Raw genomic sequence first — 6,757 nt, 5'->3', positions numbered from 1 at the left:
TTTGATCAGTCATGGTATTATTTAATTACTAAAAATACATTTCTTAAAGATTAATTAACCTAAACGTACTAAGTTTATATTCATTTTTTTTTTAAACATCTCTCCCGACTAAATTTCGTCGGCATAAGTAACTTTCGTCGGGAGATGTCTAATCCGACAAATGTTTGTCGGCATAGACTTGTCCCGACGAAATTTCGTCGGGAGAGATGTTTTGTTTTTATTTTTGTTTTTAATTGTGAAAATATAAAATTAGTTTCTTTACTTTTGTTTTTTGGCCAACTTCTTTAGTTTAATATATGTCATTAAGTAATATCTTAGCCTTTTTCATTTCGGTATGTATTATTTGATTTTTTTTTTTCTTAAAAACAGTATAGCCGTGCGGCTATACTAATTTTGACACGTGGCGCCTAATCCCAAGGAGGGTCATCCTTACATTTATACATGCTTGGTTTTTTATTTTCTTTTTTGTTAAAATAGAATAGCCGCCCGGCCATACTCTGTGTTATTGGTGTTTCTTCCAAAATAGTATAGCCGTGCGGCTGTACTCAAAATTATAGTATTTTAAAGTTTAGCCCTTTTAAGTAGCACAATATGGATCTCTCTTTTTTAATTACTTGGATTAGTAGTTATGTTTTGAGCTATTATTTACTTAGTGAATATTAATGGAAAAAATATATAGAAAAATTGAATTACTATTTATTAAGTAATATAATTCACGAAGTTAATGACAGTATTTGATACTAATTACTTACGAAAGAAATAATAATTAAAATTGAATTACTAATTTAACTAATTTGATCAGTCATGGTATTATTTAATTACTAAAAATACATTTCTTAAAGATTAATTAACCTAAACGTACTAAGTCTATATTCATTTTTTTTTAAAACATCTCTCCCGACTAAATTTCGTCGGCATAAGTAACTTTCGTCGGGAGATGTCTAATCCGACAAATTTTTGTCGGCATAGACTTGTCCCGACGAAATTTCGTCGGGAGAGATGTTTTGTTTTTATTTTTGTTTTTAATTGTGAAAATATAAAATTAGTTTCTTTACTTTTGTTTTTTGGCCAACTTCTTTAGTTTAATATATGTCATTAAGTAATATCTTAGCCTTTTTCATTTCGGTATGTATTATTTGATTTTTTTTTCTTCTTAAAAATAGTATAGCCGTGCGGCTATACTAATTTTGACACGTGGCGCCTAATCCCAAGGAGGGTCATCCTTACATTTATACATGCTTGGTTTTTTATTTTCTTTTTTGTTAAAATAGTATAGCCGCCCGGCCATACTCTTTGTTATTGGTGTTTCTTCCAAAATAGTATAGCCGGCCGGCTGTACTCAAAATTATAGTATTTTAAAGTTTAGCCCTTTTAAGTAGCACAATATGGATCTCTCTTTTTTAATTACTTGGATTAGTAGTTATGTTTTGAGCTATTATTTACTTAGTGAATATTAATGGAAAAAAAATATAGAAAAATTGAATTACTATTTATTAAGTAATATAATTCACGAAGTTAATGACAGTATTTGATACTAATTACTTACGAAAGAAATAATAATTAAAATTGAATTACTAATTTAACTAATTTGATCAGTCATGGTATTATTTAATTACTAAAAATACATTTCTTAAAGATTAATTAACCTAAACGTACTAAGTTTATATTCATTTTTTTTTTAAAACATCTCTCCCGACTAAATTTCGTCGGCATAAGTAACTTTCGTCGGGAGATGTCTAATCCGACAAATTTTTGTCGGCATAGACTTGTCCCGACGAAATTTCGTCGGGAGAGATGTTTTGTTTTTATTTTTGTTTTTAATTGTGAAAATATAAAATTAGTTTCTTTACTTTTGTTTTTTGGCCAACTTCTTTAGTTTAATATATGTCATTAAGTAATATCTTAGCCTTTTTCATTTCGGTATGTATTATTTGAATTTTTTTTTTTCTTAAAAATAGTACAGCCGTGCGGCTATACTAATTTTGACACGTGGCGCCTAATCCCAAGGAGGGTCACCCTTACATTTATACATGCTTGGTTTTTTATTTTCTTTTTTGTTAAAATAGTATAGCCGCCCGGCCATACTCTTTGTTATTGGTGTTTCTTCCAAAATAGTATAGCCGTGCGGCTGTACTCAAAATTATAGTATTTTAAAGTTTAGCCCTTTTAAGTAGCACAATATGGATCTCTCTTTTTTAATTACTTGGATTAGTAGTTATGTTTTGAGCTATTATTTACTTAGTGAATATTAATGGAAAAAAATATAGAAAAATTGAATTACTATTTATTAAGTAATATAATTCACGAAGTTAATGACAGTATTTGATACTAATTACTTACGAAAGAAATAATAATTAAAATTGAATTACTAATTTAACTAATTTGATCAGTCATGGTATTATTTAATTACTAAAAATACATTTCTTAAAGATTAATTAACCTAAACGTACTAAGTTTATATTCATTTTTTTTTAAAACATCTCTCCCGACTAAATTTCGTCGGCATAAGTAACTTTCGTCGGGAGATGTCTAATCCGACAAATTTTTGTCGGCATAGACTTGTCCCGACGAAATTTCGTCGGGAGAGATGTTTTGTTTTTATTTTTGTTTTTAATTGTGAAAATATAAAATTAGTTTCTTTACTTTTGTTTTTTGGCCAACTTCTTTAGTTTAATATATGTCATTAAGTAATATCTTAGCCTTTTTCATTTCGGTATGTATTATTTGATTTTTTTTTTCTTCTTAAAAATAGTATAGCCGTGCGGCTATACTAATTTTGACACGTGGCGCCTAATCCCAAGGAGGGTCATCCTTACATTTATACATGCTTGGTTTTTTATTTTCTTTTTTGTTAAAATAGTATAGCCGCCCGGCCATACTCTGTGTTATTGGTGTTTCTTCCAAAATAGTATAGCCGGGCGGCTGTACTCAAAATTATAGTATTTTAAAGTATAGCCCTTTTAAGTAGCACAATATGGATCTCTCTTTTTTAATTACTTGGATTAGTAGTTATGTTTTGAGCTATTATTTACTTAGTGAATATTAATGGAAAAAAAATATAGAAAAATTGAATTACTATTTATTAAGTAATATAATTCACGAAGTTAATGACAGTATTTGATACTAATTACTTACGAAAGAAATAATAATTAAAATTGAATTACTAATTTAACTAATTTGATCAGTCATGGTATTATTTAATTACTAAAAATACATTTCTTAAAGATTGATTAACCTAAACGTACTAAGTTTATATTCATTTTTTTTAAAAACATCTCTCCCGACTAAATTTCGTCGGCATAAGTAACTTTCGTCGGGAGATGTCTAATCCGACAAATTTTTGTCGGCATAGACTTGTCCCGACGAAATTTCATCGGGAGAGATGTTTTGTTTTTATTTTTGTTTTTAATTGTGAAAATATAAAATTAGTTTCTTTACTTTTGTTTTTTGGCCAACTTCTTTAGTTTAATATATGTCATTAAGTAATATCTTAGCCTTTTTCATTTCGGTATGTATTATTTGATTTTTTTTCTTCTTAAAAATAGTATAGCGGTGCGGCTATACTAATTTTGACATGTGGCGCCTAATCCCAAGGAGGGTCATCCTTACATTTATACATGCTTGGTTTTTTATTTTCTTTTTTGTTAAAATAGTATAGCCGCCCGGCCATACTCTGTGTTATTGGTGTTTCTTCCAAAATAGTATAGCCGTGCGGCTGTACTCAAAATTATAGTATTTTAAAGTTTAGCCCTTTTAAGTAGCACAATATGGATCTCTCTTTTTTAATTACTTGGATTAGTAGTTATGTTTTGAGTTATTATTTACTTAGTGAATATTAATGGAAAAAAAAATATAGAAAAATTGAATTACTATTTATTAAGTAATATAATTCACGAAGTTAATGACAGTATTTGATACTAATTACTTACGAAAGAAATAATAATTAAAATTGAATTACTAATTTAACTAATTTGATAAGTCATGGTATTATTTAATTACTAAAAATACATTTCTTAAAGATTAATTAACCTAAACGTACTAAGTCTATATTCATTTTTTTTAAAAACATCTCTCCCGACTAAATTTCGTCGGCATAAGTAACTTTCGTCGGGAGATGTCTAATCCGACAAATTTTTGTCGGCATAGACTTGTCCCGACGAAATTTCGTCGGGAGAGATGTTTTGTTTTTATTTTTGTTTTTAATTGTGAAAATATAAAATTAGTTTCTTTACTTTTGTTTTTTGGCCAACTTCTTTAGTTTAATATATGTCATTAAGTAATATCTTAGCCTTTTTCATTTCGGTATGTATTATTTGATTTTTTTTTTCTTGAAAATAGTATAGCCGTGCGGCTATACTAATTTTGACACGTGGCGCCTGATCCCAAGGAGGGTCATCCTTACATTTATACATGCTTGGTTTTTTATTTTCTTTTTTGTTAAAATAGTATAGCCGCCCGGCCATACTCTGTGTTATTGGTGTTTCTTCCAAAATAGTATAGCCGTGCGGCTGTAATCAAAATTATAGTATTTTAAAGTTTAGCCCTTTTAGTTTAATATATGTCATTAAGTAATATCTTAGCCTTTTTCATTTCGGTATGTATTATTTTATTTTATTTTCTTAAAAATAGTATAGCCGTGGCGTCTGATCGCTGGAGGGTCCTCCTTTTTTAAAAAAGAAAAAATTTAGTTCAGCCACGTGGCTATACTCTGCGATTTTAATTTTTTTTAGGCTTTTTATCACAAATGATCCTTCACGTTTACGAAATTATCACGAATGGTCCTTGAGGTTTTTTTGTGACACTAATAGTCCTTAACGTTTGGGCTTTTTATCATAAATGGTCCCTGCCGTTATAAATTCTGTTAAGTGTAACGTGGAAAATAAATAGAGCCCACCTGTCCAATTACATTGTGATATGTGGATAAAAAATAATTAAATAATTTTTTTAATGAAAATTCCATATTTTTTTTTTCTGCAACTTTTCATCCCCCTTCCTTACTCTGTCTCTCTCCACCCTTTGCTCTCCATCTCCCTGTCTCCTTCTCCTTATGAACCATAAGAAAGTGGAATGCCTGTTGTCTTTAGCTAATCACCTGCTCCATGTAAGAACAAACCAGCTGTAATCAATTCTTTTTATAGCCTCCCTATTTGACCCTGTGCCTTGTATCTGATCCAGGTCCAAAATTCAAGTACTCTATGTACTCCACAGTTTCCACAGTTCTATAATAATCCCACTTTGACCACTCTTGTGGATTTATCATGTCCCCCAAGTAGCTCTTCATGACTATAGTCCTTGAATAGTTTCTCCAAGGCCTACCCAAAAAAGTTGTGAAATTTTGCCTATCGGTCTTGTTGAAATTTGGTGCAGCCACAATGGTACAGTTCTGCAACAAAATGCCAGTGTTTTGATTTGGGTCTGTTCTCCCTTGAGCAGTGATCATCAATTTATGAACGGGAATCGGTTTTCGAACAATTACTGTGCAGTTTTGGAAGACTGCAACTGCATTTCCGAAAATGAAATCAATTGTGCCTTCAATTATGCAGTTGCGATAGAATTGGCGGAGGGAATGAACATATTTGTTACTACCAGAGACTGAGGGAGAAATAGAATGGTTGGTGAAAAGAGGGAGGCGCGAAGGGGAAAGAAAAAAACAAAGTGAGAAGGAGAAGGAGACAGGGAGAAGAGATGGAGAGCAAAGGGTGGAGAGCAACTGTATATCTTATATTTTTTTCTTGCAGGTGGCAGTGGGAAAGAAAAAAACAGAGGGAGAAGGAGAGGACAGGGAGAAGAGATGGAGAGCAAAGGGTGGAGAGTGAGGGCAGAGGGGGAGAGAGACGGAGTAAGGAAGGGGATGAAAAATTGCAGAAAAAAAAGGAATTTTCATTAAAAAAATTATTTAATTATTTTTTTATCCATATGTCACAATGTAATTGGACAGGTGGGCTCTACTTATCATCCACGTCACACTTAACAGAATTTTTTAACGGCAGGGACTATTTGTGATAAAAAAACCCAAACGTTAGGGACTATTAGTGTCACAAAAAAACCTTAAGGACCATTCGTGATAATTTCGTAAACGTGAAGGACCATTTGTGATAAAAATCCTTTTTTTTTAAAACGAAGAGTTGTCTTGACACGTGGCGCCTAATGACTGGGGTCCTCTTATTTTACATGTAAAAATAGTACAGCCGCACGGCTATACTCAGTTTTTATTTTATTTTTTATATAAAGTACAATACTATTTTACAATATGTATTTCTCTTTTTTAATTACTTTGAAGTTAATTAAAATATTTAATTCTAATTATTCACTACGTAAATAATAACTAATTTAACTAATTAAATCAGTCAAATATATTATTTAATTACTAAAAATAAAATTAAAAAAAATTAATTAACCTAAACATCCTAAGTTTATATTTATTTATTTTTTAAAAGACCTCTTCCGACGAAATATCGTCGCCACAAGTCTATTAGACCTCTCCCGACAAAATTTCGTCGGCAAAAATTTGTCGGTAGAGCCATATTGAAGAAATTGAGCCTAAATTTGACATATATGACAAACCGCAACACTGAATTTGACATATATAGAAAACTTGGTATTTGTAACTTTTGGCCCATAAAAAGGAAAATTGGAACTCAATAAAAGTTAATTAGATCATATAACCCAAAAGCAAGTATGGAACTCTTTTTCCAAAATCTTTGACATAAGATCATGAAATTCCCCCTTTATATGATAAAAGGTTTGACTTTCCTTT

This window comes from Prunus avium, chromosome 1 (genome assembly GCF_965620075.1).
Source record: "Prunus avium chromosome 1, drPruAviu1.hap1.1, whole genome shotgun sequence".
NCBI lineage: Eukaryota > Viridiplantae > Streptophyta > Magnoliopsida > Rosales > Rosaceae > Prunus > Prunus avium.
Note: the sequence above shows the minus strand (reverse complement) of the source record.